Source organism: Schistocerca americana, chromosome 8 (assembly GCF_021461395.2).
Source record: "Schistocerca americana isolate TAMUIC-IGC-003095 chromosome 8, iqSchAmer2.1, whole genome shotgun sequence".
Classification (NCBI taxonomy): domain Eukaryota; kingdom Metazoa; phylum Arthropoda; class Insecta; order Orthoptera; family Acrididae; genus Schistocerca; species Schistocerca americana.
In genome coordinates, this window is record NC_060126.1 from 364,070,075 (window position 1) to 364,089,675 (window position 19,601).

At 46.7% G+C, this 19,601-nt stretch overlaps 1 non-coding gene across 1 annotated transcript; it reads right to left on the reverse strand.

Annotated features, from left to right (window-relative positions):
* Positions 1-18,662: 18,662 nt before the first annotated feature.
* Positions 18,663-18,737, reverse strand: Trnat-ugu. Its single transcript has one exon. It is a non-coding gene; the product is annotated as a tRNA-Thr (tRNA).
* Positions 18,738-19,601: the final 864 nt, after the last annotated feature.

The window sequence follows — 19,601 nt, forward strand, 5'->3', positions numbered from 1 at the left end:
AGCTATCATTTCTACACTCGTGATTCATGTGAAATGGCGTCCCATGTGGTTTTAGTGGCACGACAGGAATTAATAGACTTCGAATGAGGAGTAGTAGCTGGAGCTGGACGCATGGGACATTCCATTTCGGGAATCGTCAGGAAATTCGGTACTCAGAGATCCACTGTGTCAACAGCGTGTCGAAAACACCGGCCGGCCGGAGTGGCCGAGCGGTTAAAGGCGCTACAGTCTGGAACCGCACGACCGCTACGGTCGCAGGTTCGAATCCTGCCTCGGGCATGGATGTGTGTGATGTCCTTAGGTTAGTTAGGTTTCAGTAGTTCTAAGTTCTAGGGGACTTATGACCACAGCATTAGAGTCCCATAGTGCTCAGAGCCATTTTTTTGAAAACACCAAATTTCACAGATTGCCTCTCACCAAGGACAACGCAATAGCCGACAGCCTTCACTTAACGACCGAGGGCAACGGCGTGTGCGTGCAGTTGTTAGTGATAACAGATATGCAGCTCTGCGTAACACAACTACAGTAATCAATATGGGACGTCCGACGTACGTACCTGCTAGGACAGTGCGGCGATTTTGGCGTTAACGGGCTATGGCAGCAGACGACCGACTCGAGTGCCTTTGCTTACACTACGATATCGCCTGCAGCGCCTCTCCAGAGCTCGCGACGAATCCGTAAGACTCGAGACCACTGGACAATCGTGGCCTGGTCAGATGAGTGCCGGCTTCAGTTGGTGAGAGCTGCTGGTAGATTTCCATTGTTATGCAGACACCAAGATGTCAACAAGGCACTGTGCAAGCTGGTGGTGGGTCCACAGTGTTGTGGGCTATGTTTTCCTGGAATGGATTGATTATATTCGGTTCCTTGGAGACCATTTGTAACCATTCACGAAATTCATTTCTCATATACGTATGTTTATATGTTAGTTTCATATATATATATATATATATATATATATATATATATATATACAGAGTGGTCTGTTGATGGTGAACGGGCCAAATAGATGGCGCTATGGGTGACCAGATAGATGGCATTGCCATAGGTCAAACGGATATTAACTGCTTTTTTTTTTAAAAATAGGAACCACCATTTTTTATTACATATTCATGTAGTACGTAAAAAAATATGCATGTTTTAGTTGGACCTCATTTTTCGCTTTGTGATAGTCACAAACATATGGCCCACAATCTTAGACTATCCCTGCAAAATAGTTGCTGCTCAGTTAACGATGATGGACGTGGATAGCGATTACGTACCCTTCGGTCAACAACAAACTGCAAAGACTCTATAATACTGAGATCTGGTGACTGTGGTGTCCAGGGGATATGCGACGATTCATCCTCGCGCTCACAAAACCAGTCCTCGACGACGCGAGCTGTGTCAACGGAGACCCTGTCGTCTTGGAAGACAGCGACACCATTATAGAACAAAAATTTATCCACGGGATGGACCTGATCAGCGAAAATTGCCACACAATTCTTGGCAATACTGCGAACTGGCAGAGTAAACATGAGGCCCACGCAATACGACAACATAGCTGCCTAAGATGTAAACTCGGCCAGTAGTTGGAAACAGTGTGCAACAAGAAGATCTAACCAAATGGCTTTCCTCTATTTTTCCAAAGTGCAGGTTTTATAGCTTCGGCACCACTTTTTCCGTTTAAGGTCATTTACATGGTTTTGGCATTCCAGCTCGGGGTGCAATTCCCTCCCTTCACGTTGCTTTAGTGCTGATAGCTCTCGCGGGCGAGGCATTAAGTTCTGCAATGGCATTTGGACCTGTCGTCCTCTTCAGTTTTGTCACAGTTCCCTTCACTCACTGTCTATTACGACATATATACACTGCTGACCATTAAAATTGCTACACCACGAAGATGACGTGCTGCAGACGCGAAATCTAACCGACAGGAAGAAGATGCTGTGATATGCAATTGATTAGGTTTTCAGAGCATTCACACAAGGCTGGCGGCGGTGGCGACACCTACAATGTGCTGACATGAGGAAAGTTTCCAACCGATTTCTCATATACAAACAGCAGTTGACCGACGTTGCCTGGTGAAACGTTGTTGTGATACCTCGTGTAAGGAGGAGAAATGCGTACCATCAGGTTTCCGACTTTGATTAAGGTCGGATTGTAGCCTATCGCGATTGCGGTTTATCGTATCGCGACATTGCTGCTCGCGTTGGTCGAGATCCAATGACTGTTAGCAGAATATCGAATAGGTGGGTTCAGGAGGGTAATACAGAACGCCGTGCTGAATCCCAACGGCCTCGTATCACTAGCAGTCGAGATGACATGCATCTTATCCGCATGGCTGTAACGGATCGTGCAGCCACGCCTCGATCCCTGAGTCAACAGATGGGGACGTTTGCAAGACAACAACCATCTGCACGAACAGTTCAACGACGTTTGCAGCAGCACGGACTATGAGCTCGGAGATCGTGGCTGCGGTTACCCTTGACGCTGCATCACAGACAGGAGTGACTGCGATGGTGTACTCAGCGACGAATCTGGGTGCACGAATGGCAAAACGTCATTTTTTCTTATGAATCCAGGTTCTGTTTAGAGCATCATGATGGTCGCATCCGTGTTTTTGCCGACATCGCGGTGAACGCACATTGGAAGCGTATATTCGTCATCGCCATACTGGCATATCAACCGGCGCGATGGTATAGGGTGCCTTTGGTTACACGTCTCGGTCACCTTGAGAGGTGGCATGAGCCCCCTCTCATATTTCTATCTTACGATTTTCCTCTCTAGTTGCACGCAGTGAAGGGTCGCTGTTCCTGCACACGCGGACTTCCCACGCAGCGTCTCTCGTCACCCGGGTGGTCCGGTGACAGGCGGGCTCTCCTAATCTTGAAAGGGTTAAGCCGACGGGTGTGAGGAAGTCGAGTGAATGCTTTGCAGACGCCGACATTGTCAAAAGACACGCCCGGAGGGGTCTGAAGTAGCGGCTGGGGTAGAGGTTCCGTTACTTCGCAGAATCTTAGCGAAAACACTTTCTGGCAGGCTACCAGCGAGGCGTGGGAATGACTTGTGTACCCAGGCAGTTGTGGCGGGATAATTCCCGCGCTTTCTGCAAAATAGTAACTGTGATTGGCTGGCTCAGGGCATAGCTCCGTGACGTAGCAAAATCAGCGCGGAAATTGGCGCCAAGAATCTCCATTGGTGGAATGGTAGTGCTTCGGCAATGGAGTGGAATTTTCCGCCGGTTTTCGAGTTGCTGATTGGAACGTTTAACCACGGTCACTGTCGTGCGGGTGGGAATGTTGTGTGTTCGGCCTGTACGGGTGCTCTAGGTAGTCGGCTCTTGCCTATCGGTCGAGGACGTCGAAGCAACCAGCCATCGCCTCAGGTACGCCAGATCGTGTTCTGGCAGTTAAGAAGACAGTTTGGTAATGTATGTCTGCAGCACCGGCAGATAGGGATTTTCCTAGGTGATAATCAGAGCTCAGCAGAGTGCGCCTGTTCGTCTTTTTCTAACTTTGTTCTGTCTTGAGTAGCAGCAATTAATGTTGGGTTAGCTGTGTGTCTCTCTTAAGATTTGAGTGGCAAGGAATTGGCTCCACATACCACTTCGTCATAAACCGCACAATCTAGTTTAGGGACAACTTCACCTTCACAGCGTTTGTTTGTGTATCCAATTTGAGCCAATTTGATGTATTATAAATGTTTCATGTGTTTTTGTTTATTATTTTGTGTTTAGTCTTAATAAATCATATTGTTATTTTGGACAGAACTTTCATTCTGTTAATCGGTAGAGCAACCCATCATTTCTCACTACATTAATGAAACCTTCCTTTATTTAACTTATTTATCAAATTAAATTATTGCAGGTGCCAAACTCTTTTCTACTCCACTTGCAGGGTTGATTACAGTCAGTTCGCGTATATTTTTTTAATCCTTGTGCAACAGCAAAAGTCGGAGTTAGAATAGGGGGGGCTTAGAGCATCATTTACATGTGTAGATTCTAGAATTTAGTGTTAAATACACTGCTAGCCCCGGCACCTCGCAACCTCTTGTTCGCATTGACGGCACTTTGAACAGTGGACGTTACATTTCAGATGTGTTACGACCCGATGCTCTACCCTTCATTAGATCCCTGCGAAACCCTACATTTTAGCAGGATAATGCACGACCGCATGTTGCTGGTCCTGTACGGACCTTTCTGGATACAGAAAATGTTCGACTGGTGCCCTAGCCAGCACATTCTCCAGATCTCTCACCAACTGAAAACGTCTGGTGGCCGAGCAACTGCCTCGTCACAATATACCACTCACTACTCTTGAGGAATTGTGTTATCGTCTTGAAGCTGCATGGGCAGCTGTACTACCTGTACACGCCATCTAAGCTCTGTTTGATTCAATGCCCAGGCGTATCAAGGCCGTTATTACGGCCAGAGGTGGTTGCTCTGAGTACTGATTTCTCAGGTTCTATGCACCCAAATTGCGTGAAAATGTAATCACATGTCAGTTCCAGTATAAAATGTTTGTCCAATGAATACCCGTTTATTAGCTGCATTCCTTCTTGGTGTAGCAATTTTAATGGTCAGTAGTGTATTTTCGTCAGCGTTGTGACTTAGCGGATGATGTTTTTCCGGTTTCCCTGTATGCGGTATAAATCTTCGATACGGTGCGTCATGAAACACAAAACACTTCGGCTCTCTTTGTTACGGAAGGATTCACAATACGAACACCAATACCATGCCCACGTTCGAATTCACTTAACTTCGACACAACACAGTCATAACTACAGAGAACACCGTTCTGTCCACGACTACTGCTGGTAACGTATTGCGGCCCTTACACATGTACAGTTGCAGGTCAAATACAACAGCGCAACCTTCAGGCTTAGCTAACATCTGCATTTATGTTTCAAGCACGCTTTTCTCGCTGTATTTCCACGGTTTTTTTTTTTTTTTTTCTCCAACTTTTGCATGTATCGATTTCCTGTGGTCACTTGAGAATGAATAAGCAGAAGTAGACAAAATACGCAGGTAATTAGACGCGTCAGGCGTTGCCTTGGAAACGTGTCGGTGCAGACGGCGCACAGGTGCACGGGGCCCGCAGCGGCCGCTTCCCGGCCAGCTACGGCGGCAGCGGCAGCGGCAGCGGGCTCCCCTGGCGACGCGCCAGCCAGCCAGCCAGCCAGCCTTTCCGCCTGCTTGTCTGCCAGGCTTTCTCCAGCGACGCCCGCTGCACGCTCGCCGCGCCGCTAACAGCGTTTTTCAAGGCGCCGACCTGCAGGCGACAGCACTAAATTCTGCCCATCCGCGGCTCGGAAAAAGCCGGCCTGTCCGCCGCGAGTCGCGCCGCACTCAAACCCGGGGTTTACAATCGGCCGCGTGACAACTGCTCTCTTTTACTGTTCTTCCTACATCGCCCTCCGCTCTGTTACAGGTACACGATGCACTAGATTTCTCCGTTACAGCAGACACTTCACCGAGTCCTGTTACGAAAGGCGTCTGCGACAGCAAAAAGTTCTCGCACTCTTACCACTACGCTATGACAAGGCCTCCTGAAACATTTGCTCATTTGCAGACGTGAGATTAGATTTAAACGCCTAAGGAGACCGAACTCTGCATGTATCTTTTAATAAAAAGGCATCATCAGAAGTAAAGGTAACGTGGGGCCTACCTCAACAGTATGTGGTAGGACCACCGCTGATATACACTCCTGGAAATGGAAAAAAGAACACATTGACACCGGTGTGTCAGACCCACCATACTTGCTCCGGACACTGCGAGAGGGCTGTACAAGCAATGATCACACGCACGGCACAGCGGACACACCAGGAACCCCGGTGTTGGCCGTCGAATGGCGCTAGCTGCGCAGCATTTGTGCACCGCCACCGTCAGTGTCAGCCAGTTTGCCGTGGCATACGGAGCTCCATCGCAGTCTTTAACACTGGTAGCATGCCGCGACAGCGTGGACTTGAACCGTATGTGCAGTTGACGGACTTTGAGCGAGAGCGTATAGTGGGCATGCGGGAGGCCGGGTGGACGTACCGCCGAATTGCTCAACACGTGGGGCGTGAGGTCTCCACAGTACATCGATGTTGTCGCCAGTGGTCGGCGGAAGGTGCACGTGCCCGTCGACCTGGGACCGGACCGCAGCGACGCACGGATGCACGCCAAGACCGTAGGATCCTACGCAGTGCCGTAGGGGACCGCACCGCCACTTCCCAGCAAATTAGGGACACTGTTGCTCCTGGGGTATCGGCGAGGACCATTCGCAACCGTCTCCATGAAGCTGGGCTACGGTCCCGCACACCGTTAGGCCGTCTTTCGCTCACGCCCCAACATCGTACAGCCCGCCTCCAGTGGTGTCGCGACAGGCGTGAATGGAGGGACGAATGGAGACGTGACGTCTTCAGCGATGAGAGTCGCTTCTGCCTTGGTGCCAATGATGGTCGTATGCGTGTTTGGCGCCGTGCAGGTGAGCGCCACAATCAGGGCTGCATACGACCGAGGCACACAGGGCCAACACCCGGCATCATGGTGTGGGGAGCGATCTCCTACACTGGCCGTACACCACTGGTGATCGTCGAGGGGACACTGAATAGTGCACGGTACATCCAAACCGTCATCGAACCCATCGTTCTACCATTCCTAGACCGGCAAGGGAACTTGCTGTTCCAACAGGACAATGCACGTCCGCATGTATCCCGTGCCACCCAACGTGCTCTAGAGGGTGTACGTCAACTACCCTGGCCAGCAAGATCTCCGGATCTGTCCCCCATTGAGCATGTTTGGGACTGGATGAAGCGTCGTCTCACGCGGTCTGCACGTCCAGCACGAACGCTGGTCCAACTGAGGCGCCAGGTGGAAATGGCATGGCAAGCCGTTCCACAGGACTACATCCAACATCTCTACGATCGTCTCCATGGGAGAATAGCAGCCTGCATTGCTGCGAAAGGTGGATATACACTGTACTAGTGCCGACATTGTGCATGCTCTGTTGCCTGTGTCTATGTGCCTGTGGTTCTGTCAGTGTGATCATGTGATGTATCTGACCCCAGGAATGTGTCAATAAAGTTTCCCCTTCCTGGGACAATGAATTCACGGTGTTCTTATTTCAATTTCCTGGAGTGTATTTACAAATGACCTGGCGGATAATACCTCTAGAGTTACGAGATTACCCCCAGACGACAGCAGCCTCCGAGGAGGGGCAGCTTCTACCAGATACGAAATGTGCAGAAACTTCTCCAGTACTGCAATCAATGGGAAATTTTTACCAGAGCGGAAAATAAAATCTCTGAATTCACTCAATTTGAATAAGAGTGTGACAGCTAAGCAAAGACAGAAAAGACGAGCGTCGCGTTAGATGCAGAGCCTACAAGCGCAGAGTCGTCAGAACGTTGACAAACGCCGATTAATACTGAACAATCAGGACGTCACGCAATGACAGAGCCGATCAGCAATGGTTCTGCTCGGTCCGGTGAGAAACTGAATGCAAGATACTGGATATCCAGAAAGCTGATGGATGTTGAAGTAGTGACATCTGTATCTACTGCAAGCTAGATTAGTGGTATCGAAACAGTATTGAGGCGGTGGGTTTCTGGCGCCAGGCGATATCGATTCTTACTTCCATCTTTGATCGTTGTCCCTGTGCCTCGTTGTCTTGCGTCTTTGAGGCAGGGTATTTATGGTGGCGCGCGTGCTCAAGTCGAGGAGAGTGGGTCCGCGCATGAGACGAGTCAGTCTGTGACGTGACGTGCTTTCGATGTTGTCGTTGTGGGGAGTTGGCGACACCATGTTACGTGTCACGGCCGTATGCCGTGAGGACCAGTTGAGTTGGAGCAACAAAGAAGCATGGGCCGCTGCCCGAAGGTATTAAAGTTGTATTGACACGGCTGGCCAGTGGCGACCAGAATTTGCTAATACCTCGAGAGCTATGCGGATGGATGGCATGTGAATTTCACATGAAGAAGAAAAAATTGATCGCCAAGCTTTCGTCGTCGGTTCCTCCTATATATAGTCAATATTATTGTGTACTTAAGGATTGTTTCCTGTTGCAGTTGCTCGTGCTAGTGCCCAGCAAGACATTCACTGCAGTGGTGGCGATGCGAGTTATGTTCTGGAACGGCCATGAAATTATGTTACTAAAGTGGCTAGAAGTAGCGCCTCGCATTTGTAAGCTTGTATTTGGTGCTTAGTGGCACGCTGAAGGTGGCTGGTCATTTCTTAATTTAGTTATAGATTTAGAATTTTCTGGTTTTACGAATTAGTAGTATTTGTTGTTTCTTAATAATTTCTTATGTGTGTCTGTGGAAGGCAAGTGGCCCTGATAAATATAGCTCACATTGTGTTTTATGATCGGATAGAGGCCGTGTGTATTTTGGTCTGTGGCCATAGGGGCCGTACTTATTGCATTAGCGACCTATTGAAGTGACGTTAGTTTTCTATTGCAATTTCAAATACCCATCCGAAGGTTGATTGTCACGTTAGGTACTGCACATTTGATTTATGTCGTGTCAGCCATTCAGCAAAGACAGATTATCTTGTAAGATGGACCTTAAGTCATTGGTGTGGACTGACACATCTTTTCACGTAGTATCTAGACTTTTTTTTGTATCAAAGGAAACTAGGCTCCTTAATTCTGTTCATTGATTAACTTGTAATATGTTTATATTAAGGTATTGCTTTTCTATATATATATATATATATATATATATATATATATATATATATATATATATATTAATAGAGGGAAACATTCCACATGGGAAAAATATATCTAAAAACAAAGATGATGTGACTTACCAAACGAAAGCGCTGGCACGTCGATAGACACACAAACAAACACAAACATACACACAAAATACTAGCTTTCGCAACCAGCGGTTGCTTCGTCAGGAAAGAGGGAAGGAGAGGGAAAGACGAAAGGATTTGGGTTTTAAGGGAGAGAGTAAGGAGTCATTCCAATCCCGGGAGCGGAAAGACTTACCTTAGGGGGAAAAAAGGACGGGTATACACTCGCAAACACACACATATCCATCCACACATATACAGACACAAGGAGACAAAAAAAATGGTTCAAATGGCTCTGAGCACTATGGGACTCAACTGCTGAGGTCATTAGTCCCCTAGAACTTAGAACTAGTTAAACCTAACTAACCTAAGGACATCACAACATCCATGCCCGAGGCAGGATTCGAACCTGCGACCGTAGCGGTCTTGCGGTTCCAGACTGCAGCGCCTTTAACCGCACGGCCACTTCGGCCGGCACAAGGAGACATATACAGAGGCATATATATATATATATATATATATATATATATATATATATATATATATATATATATATATATATATATATATATTTGTGTAGCTTGTATATATTACAGTGAGTCTACCGCTCATGTTTTCCTGTTTTCAGAAACGTGTATAGTGGTTGACGCGAGCAAACCTTGCCCCGCGAGCTTGCAGTGTGATGGAAATCTCAGGATTTGAACTCAGGGCTGTCCGGACCCCGTAAACGAGCGATTTCTCTATTCCATTCAACGAGGCTTGTTTTAGGCAGAAGATTTCCTACTGCCCAAAGTTGAGTATAAGTTCACCCTTTGGATCGTGTGTTTGTGAAATCGTAAAAGATTAACGTTTGCTCGCGTCCATCACATGCTCATCAAATTGACATTTTGCCTTAAGCTTGCATAAAGTCTAGAGTCACCCGGACGTTGAGTGTAGCAGAATGCTAAGTGAAAAAAAAACAATTAATAGTACCCTTAAGGTCAGATAGCGTCAAATTAATTTTACCTTTTCAGTAAGTGTAAAACTGAGTGAGAAAGGCGATAGCCGACATTGCAAACATTTAGTTATCTATTTCATCTGCTATTTTGGTTGTTGTTACCGGCGCGTAAAGATGTCGTTGTCACAGGTGTGACGGTTAATATTGTAAATACTAATTGTGGGTAGGGCCTTGATATGCAAATGTTGTTAATTGATTATTACTGCTGATAAATTCATGTGTATGTGTAATCAATAAAGAAGTGATGCATCTACAAACTGGTTGTAATACTGGTATTCAAGGTTAGAGTGTGCAATCACCACACCAAGTATACTAAGTAGAAGACGATGTAATACTCCGAAGATTTACTCGAAATGCTTATTATCGGGCCAGAATTAATTCTCTTCACTGCTACTCTGTTAAGACGAGTCTAAATGACGGACTCCGTGTTATTTTGACCGGCTAGAAACTTTTCACGACTCTAAACCAATAATTAATGCCCTGTAGCTATCAAACTGCATTCAACAACATTCCGAGTACTGACCACTGGTCCAGGATATGTACACAAAAGATGGTTAATACGTCTCTTCCAGCTGCTTTATAGTGGCATACCCTGTCGGCCCAAAAATTTTCGAGGCTGCTGTAGTGAAAAACAGATCAAAGTTAAGATGGTGGTTCTAATTCCTCGCCCGCATCTCGTGGTCGTGCGGTAGCGTTCTCGCTTCCCACGCCCGGGTTCTCGGGTTCGATTCCCGGCGGGGTCAGGGATTTTCTCTGCCTCGTGATGGCTGGGTGTTGTGTGGTGTCCTTAGGTTAGTTAGGTTTAAGTAGTTCTAAGTTCTAGGGGACTGACGGCCTCAGAATTTAAGTCCCATAGTGCTCAGAGCCAATTGAACCACTTTTTGTAACTTTACACATTCACAACGCCAACTCTTGTCATCTTTCATTATTTCTTACCACAACAAAATTTTCCATGTTTTGAATTTGAATCTAAGCGCAGCACGCTTTGATGCGTCTTTACGTTTGATCGAGTCGGGGCGTGCGGGACTAATCTTCCACACACTTTTTCTCTTTTCCAGAACATTTGGGAGTATGTCCCGAACCCTTCATTTAGAGGTCTTGCTCCATTGTGATTTTTGATGTAACCACGTTGACCAACTACAGCCGATGGTCCCCTGATTAACACTGCCTGCTCATAACTGGCCGAATGCACATCTCTTGTTTACGGGTGATAGTTCAAGATGCCCCTGTGGTTCCTGTGCTGGCGTCGCTTAAACGACAAGAATAAAATCAGACTTGAAGCATTTCGGACGGACGCTAATGACGGTAATCTCCACATATACACCAAGAGATAGAAACTATTTAACACGGAAAAAAATCACACAACACCACAGTTATATTTCAACGGAAACAAGTGGCTCCATTAATCATCATCTTCAGTTATACTATGTGATCAAAAGTATCCGGACACTAGGCTGAAAAGGAGTTACAAGTTCGTCCCGCCCTCCATCGGTAATTCTGGAATTCAATATGGTGTTGGTCCACCCTTAGCCTTGATGACAGCTTCCACTCTTGCAGGCACACGTTCAGTGAGGTGCTGGAAGATATCTTGGGGAATGGCAGCCCATTCTTCACGGAGTGTTGCACTGAGGAGACGTATCGATGTCGGTCGATGAGGCCTGGCACGAAGTCGACATACCAAAACATCCCAAAGGTGTTCTATAGGATTCAGGTCAGGGCTCGGTGCAGGCCAGTGCATTACAGGGATGTTATTGTCGTGCAACCACTCCGCCACAGACAGTGCATTATGAACAGGTGATGTATATATTATCCATGTTTTGCATTTCAGTCTAAACACAGCACGCGTGAAAAAAGTTTTGCATCACCTCGGTTCCGAGAGTTCCGGAATCTGTACAGAAAATTGGAATAGAGATCAATATAAACTTCATTTCCGTCCTTTTTATTGCTCATGAAAACCACACTTTGCATGTTGTCCCGCCATACAGCGAGACCTTCAGAGGTGGTGGTCCAAATTGCTGTACACACCGGTACCTCTAATACCCAGTAGCAGGTCCTCTTGCACTGATACATGCCTGGTTTCGTAGTGGCATACTATCCAAAAGTTCATCAAGGCACTGTTGGTCCAGATTTTCCCACTCCTCATGGGCGATTCTCAGAGTGGTTGGTGGTTCTCGTCGCCCATTCTATCCCAGGCATGTTCGATAAGCTTCATGTCTTGAGAATATGCTGACCACTCTAGCCGAGCGATGTCGTTATCCTGAAGGAATTCATTCACAAGATGTGCACGAATGGGAGCGGGAATTGGCGTCCATGAAGACGAATGCCTCGCCAATATGCTGCCGATATGGTTGCACTATCGGTCGGAGGATGGCATTCACGTATCGTAAAACCATTATGGCGCCTTCCATGACCACCAGTGGCCTACGTCTGCCCCACATAATGCCACCATAAAACAGTAGGGAACATCCACCTTCCTGCACTCGCCGGACAGCATGTCTAAGGCATTCAGCCTGACCAGGTTGCCTCCAAACATGTCTTCGACGGTTGTCTGGTTCAAGGCATATGCGACACTCATCGGTGAAGAGAACGTGACGCCAATCCTGTGCGGTCCATTCGGCATGTTGTTGGGCCCATCTTTACCCTGCTGCATGGTGTTGTGGTCGCGAAGATGGACCTCACCATGGACGTCGGGAGTGAAGTTGTGCATCATGCAGCCTATTGCGCACAGCTTGAGTCGTAACACGACGTCCTGTGGCTGCTGCAGAGTGTGCGCTGACATGAAACTTCTTGCCAGAGTAAAGCTGTGTGCCGGACCGAGACTCGCACTCGGAACCGGAAAATTTCATTCTGGAAACATCCCCCAGGCTGTGGCAAAGCCACATCTCCATAATGTCCTTTCTTCCAACAGTGCTAATTCTTCAAGTTTCGCAGGAGAGCTTCTGTGAAGTTTGGAAGATAGCAGACGAGGTACTGGAGGAAGTAAAGCTGTGACGAGGGGTCGTGAGTCATGCTTTGGTAGCTTAGTTGGTAGAGTGCTTGCCCGCGAAAGGCAAAGGTCCAGAATTCGAGTTTCGCTCCGGCACACAGTTTTAGTCTGCCAGGAAGTTTCAAGGAAGATCAGTATCAGCAGGTGTTTTCAGTAGGTAGAAGCATCCAGAGAGCGGCGGCCTATGCCATGAGCATAACTTCTTGTCTTAAGAGCTGCCCTGAAAACTGTCCTTTTTCTCTCCTTTCTCGTTAAGAGTTTCCGTTGAATGTCGATACAAAGCTACGCCTCAACCAGTATAGAGAGGTGAAGACTGGAATATATATATATATATTGGATGGTCAGAAATAGTCTGAAAAGCTTGTAAGTGTGTTGCACCGTAGGTCGTGCTGAGAAATAATTGTTAAGAACTTGTTCGATACATTAAGCCGTTTAGAAGAAGTTAGCCTGTCAGGACGCTGAGCGCGCAAAGTCATGGGGCCGACCAGAAACGTGCCTATGGAATATCGTCTCCACTATGTGACTGGATTCGTGATATCCTGTCAGAGAGGTCACAGTTAGTGGTAACTGACGGAAAGTCATCGAGTAAAGCAGGAGTGATTTCTGGCGTTCGCCAAAGTAGTGCTATAAGCCCTTTGCTGTTCCTTATCTATATAGACGATTTGGGAGACTATCTGCGCAGCCGACTTACGTTGTTTGCAGATGACGCTGTCGTCTATCGACTAGTAAAGTCATCATAAAATAAAATAAAAACTGCAAAACAATTTAGAAAAGATATCTGAATGGTGCGAAAATTGGCAGTTGACCCTAAATAACGAAAAGTGTGAGGTCATCCACATGAGTGCTAAATGGAATCCGTTAAACTTCGGTTACACGACAAATCAGTCCAATCTAAAGGCCGTAAATTGAACTAAATACCTAAGAATTACAATTATGAACAACTTAAATGGAAGGAACAGATAGAAAATGCTGTGGGGAAGGCTAACCACAGATTGTATTTTATTGGCAGGACACTTAGGAAATGTAACAGATCTACTAAGGAGACTGCCTACACTACGCTTGTCCGTCCTCTTTTTAGAATACTGCTGCGCGGGTTGGGATCCTTACCAGGTAGGACTGACGGAGTTCAGCGATAAAGCTCAAAGAATGGCAGCATGTTTTGTATTATCGCGATATATGGGAGAGGGTGTCACTGAAATGATACTGGATTTGGGCTGGACGTCATTAAAAGAAAGGTATTTTTCGTTGCGACGAAATCTTCTCACGAAATTCCAATGACCAATTTTCTCCTCCGAATGTGAAAGTATTTTGTTGGCACCGACCTACATAGGGAGAAACGATCACCACAATAAAATAAGGGAAATCAGAGCTCGTACGGAAAGACATAGATGTTCGTTCTTTCCGCCCGCTGTACGAGATTGGAAAGATAGAGAATTGTGACGGTGGTTCGATGAATCCTCTGCAAGGCACTTAAATGTGATTTCCAGAGCATCGAATTGGATGTAGATGTAGACACCGTATTCATGCCACTGGAAAGGAAGTGGAAATACCATGTATAATCGTTTTTCTTGTTATTCAGTGGCATGATTCTCTATTACACCATACGTCTTGGTAGAATTTAATATAGATAATAAATTTGTCAGGTTTATTCTTTGCTATTCCCAATGAGACCTACAGACTTGTGTTGCAAGTATACCTTTTGTCACTACCCGCTAAATCACGCAGGGCTAACAGGTAATTACGATTGTGGAAAGGGCCAAGGGAGTAGCGGTAGGATTCATTTCACAATTGTAATTTATTATCATTTAGTTTTGAAAGAATTAAATTTGCTTCGCGGCTGAGGCCTCCAAACACATGCTTTAGAATAAGTTCAATTTTGAAAAGACATGACACACAGATAAATTTACGAATAAGATAGATCGTATACATATATGAGATCAGAATGCGGAGCGGTTGAAGGCCACCGGATTAAATCTTCAAAATTCCAAATATATTAGGATGATTACTGAAGGCAGAAGGCCACAGTATTTTAAGATGCTACCAGGGTTGGTGGTTGAAGGCCACCGGATTAAATCTTCAAAATTCCAAATATATTATGATGATTACTGAAGGCAGAAGGCCACAGTATTTTAAGATGATAACAGGGTTGATGGCCCACAAGGTGCACAGAAAGAGATAAACAAACGCAATAAGGTGGCTGAAGGCCAAAAAGCTATATTCTGCAAATTAAGCAAATATACATTGCAAAAATCGGTAAAACAATACATCAAGTTTAAAAATTTCCTTTTTGCAACATCAACGGCGGAAGGTCCACAATAACTTGCAAAATCTTTCAGAGGAAATTACAATAACCTTTCAAGAGCTGAAGGCGATAACGTTCTACATCTACATCTACATCCATACTCCGCAAGCCACCTGACGGTGTGTGGCGGAGGGTACCTTGAGTACCTCTATCGGTTCTCCCTTCTATTCCAGTCTCGTATTGTTCGTGGAAAGGAGGATTGTCGGTATGCCTCTGTGTGGGCTCTAATCTCTCTGATTTTATCCTCATGATCTTGTCGCGAGATATACGTAGAAGGGAGCAATATACTGCTTGACTCTTCGGTGAAGGTATGTTCTCGAAACTTCAACAAAAGCCCGTACCGAGCTACTGAGCGTCTCTCCTGCAGAGTCTTCCACTGGAGTTTATCTGTCGTCATATTTGGACTTGAAGGAAACAACGAGAACATGTTTCCAGGGCTCAAGGCCCACAACTAACCTTGTCAAATTAAAAATACAAAATACAGTTAAATTACAACAACATTAACACTGCAAAAAGGATAATGAATAGAACGGTACTCAGGAGTCTCCAGTGGATCGGTCTGCCCTCGTTCACTTAGGCGAGGCAGGTGGTGAGTCCAACTACACTTAATTCGTGCGAACCCAACCAAGGGATAGTCACGGACCGACCGATAAACCGCTTGCTTGCCACGACGGAGTACACGAGAATTCGAGGCCCCCCCCCCCCCACCCCCAAAAAAATTACAAGTATCACTATCCCCAAACAAATACGTATGTGAACTGAGCTGTCAAAACTACACACCACGTTGGGCAGCAACAACAGGTGAGGAAAAGACACTCCCTAAAAGCTACGTTAGCGGCCAGGGCAGGTAACCAACACACTAACGGCCAAAAGGCAGAAAATTCCGCTGGTGCACTTGAATTGTAGTCAACTAATATGGCTAGTTGCACCGCATGGCGGCTAAATTTCAGCAATAGAAACGCTTGGTGTTGTTCACATTAAAACCTCCCAAACAGCGAACCACCGAAACGAACCACACAACATGAATGGACGTGGCTTGGGTGGTTGAAACTATACTCAACTTTGACGTCCTGGGTCGGTGAACCATGAAGCTCGTAGCGATCGGACAGCTCCACACACTCTCCGACACTGAGCAGGGACCGGCAGCGGACCCAGCCGACTGCACCGCGCGGAGATAACTTCCCTGGTCCGCAGCAACCGACCGACTCCCTCAGAATGCCGACAACATCTAAAATAGTCGTCAGTGGAAATAACGCAAACTACACACACAACCTGACAAATCGGGAGTCGATCCGCGAGCCAAAACGCGTCGTCTGGTAGGACGACCGACGGACGATCCACCAAGACCGTGGCCCAGCTCAAGTGATGCGTGGCGGCAATGGTCGGGCGAGCCATGTCGACGCAGACCTTGTAAGTAGGCTGTTTAGGTTCTTATATAGGTAACGCCACTTCCACGTAGCGCTCTGTATGAAAATCACTGGCTGTGCTGTGTGCAGTCTGTGGCTGGGTGGCATTGTTGGAATTTGCTATTGCAGTGTTGGGCAGTTGGCTGTGAACAGCGCATAGCGTTGCGCAGTTGGAGGTGAGCCGCCAGCAGTGGTGAATGTGGGGAGAGAAATGGCGGAGTTTTGAGAGCGGACGATCTGGACGTGTGTCCATCAGAGACAGTAAATTTGTAAGACTGGATGCCATGAACTGCTATATATATTACGACTTTTGAACGCTACTAAGGTAAATACATCGCTTGTTCTCTATCAAAATCTTTCATTTCCTAACTGTGCCTATCAGTAGTTAGTGCCTTCAGTAGTTTGAATCTGTTATTCAGCTGGCAGTAGTAGTGCTCGCTGTATTGCAGTAGTTCGAGTAACGAAGATTTTTGTGAGGTAAATGATTTGTGAAAGGTATAGGTTAATGTTAGTCAGAGCCATTCTTTTGTAGGGATTATTGAAAGTCAGATTGCGTTGCGCTAAAAAAATATTGTGTGCCAGTTTCAGCACAGTCATTTACAATTTTTCTAAGGGGACGTTTCATATGGCGACCCTGCCAGGATGAGTCACTGGAATCTTCTGATTTTTTCTTGTAGTTTGTGTAATTAGTGAAGCTTTTGTTTACTGCTAGCGCGTAATTGTAGAGAGAATCTCCTTTGTAGTTGCAGTCTTTCATTGTTGTACAGAAAAACAGTTCATGGCATCCAGTCTTATAAATTTACTGTCTCTGATGGACACACTTCCAGATCATCCGCTCTCAAAACTCCGCCATTTATCTCCCCATATCCACCACTGCTGGCCGCTCACCTCCAATTGCGCGATGCTACACGCTGTTCAGAGCCAATTGCCCAACACTACAATAGCAAATTCCAACAATGCCACCCAGCCACATACTGCACACAGCACAGCCAGTGATTTTCATACAGATCGCTACGTGGCGGTGGCGTTACCAATATAAGAACCTAAACAGCCTACTTACAACCTCACTGCTCCAACCCGACTGCACTAGTGCCGCATTGCAACTCCCCAACTGGCAGGTCCAGACACATTCCAACTGACTGCCAGCACGAACTCGCGACGCGAACTTCTTACGACAGACGATGACCGGGAAATAATAGCAATCGAGCAAAGATACAGCGAGAGGGGGATATATCGATACGCGCTGCTAACGCCGCTCATGGTCAGGCAAAGCAGCAACTCAGTAGCAATTTAAATTAACGTAGTGAGGTGGAGTACGTTAAAAACAGGGTGAAAAACAGATGATGGCGGGAACACGAGCCACGCACAGCTCAGTCACTTAATGGATCAAATGTCTATGACAACCCCGCACAGAAGGATCATGAGAAGTCCGACTCTATCTGTAAACTGGACAAAGCGCGGTTCCCAGGGTAGCTTCCAAAGTGGCCAGGTTTACTGGCCCACTGTCGTTAGCTGGAATGGCAGCTCGGTGCTTGGTACGTGCCGGTAGTGACAGGAGCAGTGCAAGGTGTGAGGTTAGGTAGCCGCGAGCAGCAGCAGCCGGTGACTGGGAGGCTGGGAGGCGGTGGCGCGCCCGCGTCTCGTTAGGAGTGCCTGGTGTCGGCTAATTAATCGGCGCGCGACACGTCAAGGGCGCGCGCGGCCGGCGCTCGCTCAGGGACACGGCCGCGCTGCCCGGCGCTCGCCGCTCGCACGCGCTCCGCTACTCCACGGCCAGAACTAGCTCTCTGCGCAGTTTCACCTGTTCTGGACGACAGAGCGAAGCTGCAGAGTGCCTTAAGAAACAGCAATCTTGTTATGGCAGAAGGGGGAAGGGGGTAGCTTGCATTAACCGCGAATCTCCCGGAAAGTCTTCACGCTAAACAGATCGTTGTGACTTGTCTCCATTCTAGTAGCCAATCGGTGCTCCAGAGTCCGTATCAGCGGAAGACTACCCCTAACCCTGTGCTTCTGAGAGACGGTTGTGATGGAAATGCGCTACACGCCTCTTGCTTATAATTTAAGTTATATATGACGGTAGTATCTGTTCCCGAAAGAACACATACCGTGGATGACCATGCAGCTTTGCTAGAAATGAAATGATAATTAAATAGACACCCTAGCTGCAAACAGGCGTTGATATACTTCACTGGGGACATGCTGAAAATGTGTGCCCCGACCGGGACTCGAACCCGGGATCTCCTGCTTACATGGCAGACGCTCTATCCATCTGAGCCACCGAGGGCACAGAGGATAGTGCGTCTGCAGTGCGTCCAGTGAAGTATATCAACGCCTGTTTGCAACTAGGGTGTCTATTTAATTATCATTTCATTATAATTTAAGGTTAACATTATTAGCAGCACCGGCACCTTAGAGAACCCTTGGACAGAATTTAGTCACACCACTGCAGTCATCTTTCTCGAGTCCAGCAGTGCTTTGGGAGATGCATGTGTTGCTTAGTCCGATGGTCAGGCCAACACTGACTGTGTCGTTTAGTTAAAAGCTCGCGAGTCATTGTTAGAAAGCCAATTGCGTCTAAAGGGCACATTCTAAAGAATTTCAAGTAACTCTGAGGAGCAGCAGGTTCACTTTGTGTAATCCATGCCGTGTAGCTTTGTAATATTCACTGAGGGGTTTTCTGAGGCGCATTAAATGTTCGTACTTTAACTGAATTAAATTAATGTGTTCATTTGAAACTCGTTACTGTTAACACCTTCAGTTAATCTCATTTTTAATGTTATGTAACTCTGCACTTTAGGATCTATCGCTAGGGGCCTTAATTCTAAGTGTTCGTTAATCCGTTCGAGCACAGTAATTAAGCTTGCGCCTTAAAGGTGCGTCCAGCTTTTAATTAATTAACCATTTGGACACACGTGCAATTTGGAATTTTAACATCATTTCTTTCTCACTAACAAAAGTTGTTGTTGTGGTCTTCAGTCCTGAGACTGGTTTGATGCAGCTCTCCAAGCTACAGTATCCTGTGCAAGCGTCTTCATCTCCCAGTACCTACTACAACCTACATCCTTCTAAATCTGTTTAGTGTATTCATCTCTTGGTCTCCCTCTACGATTTTTATCCTCCACGCTCCCCTCCAATACTAAATTGGCGAT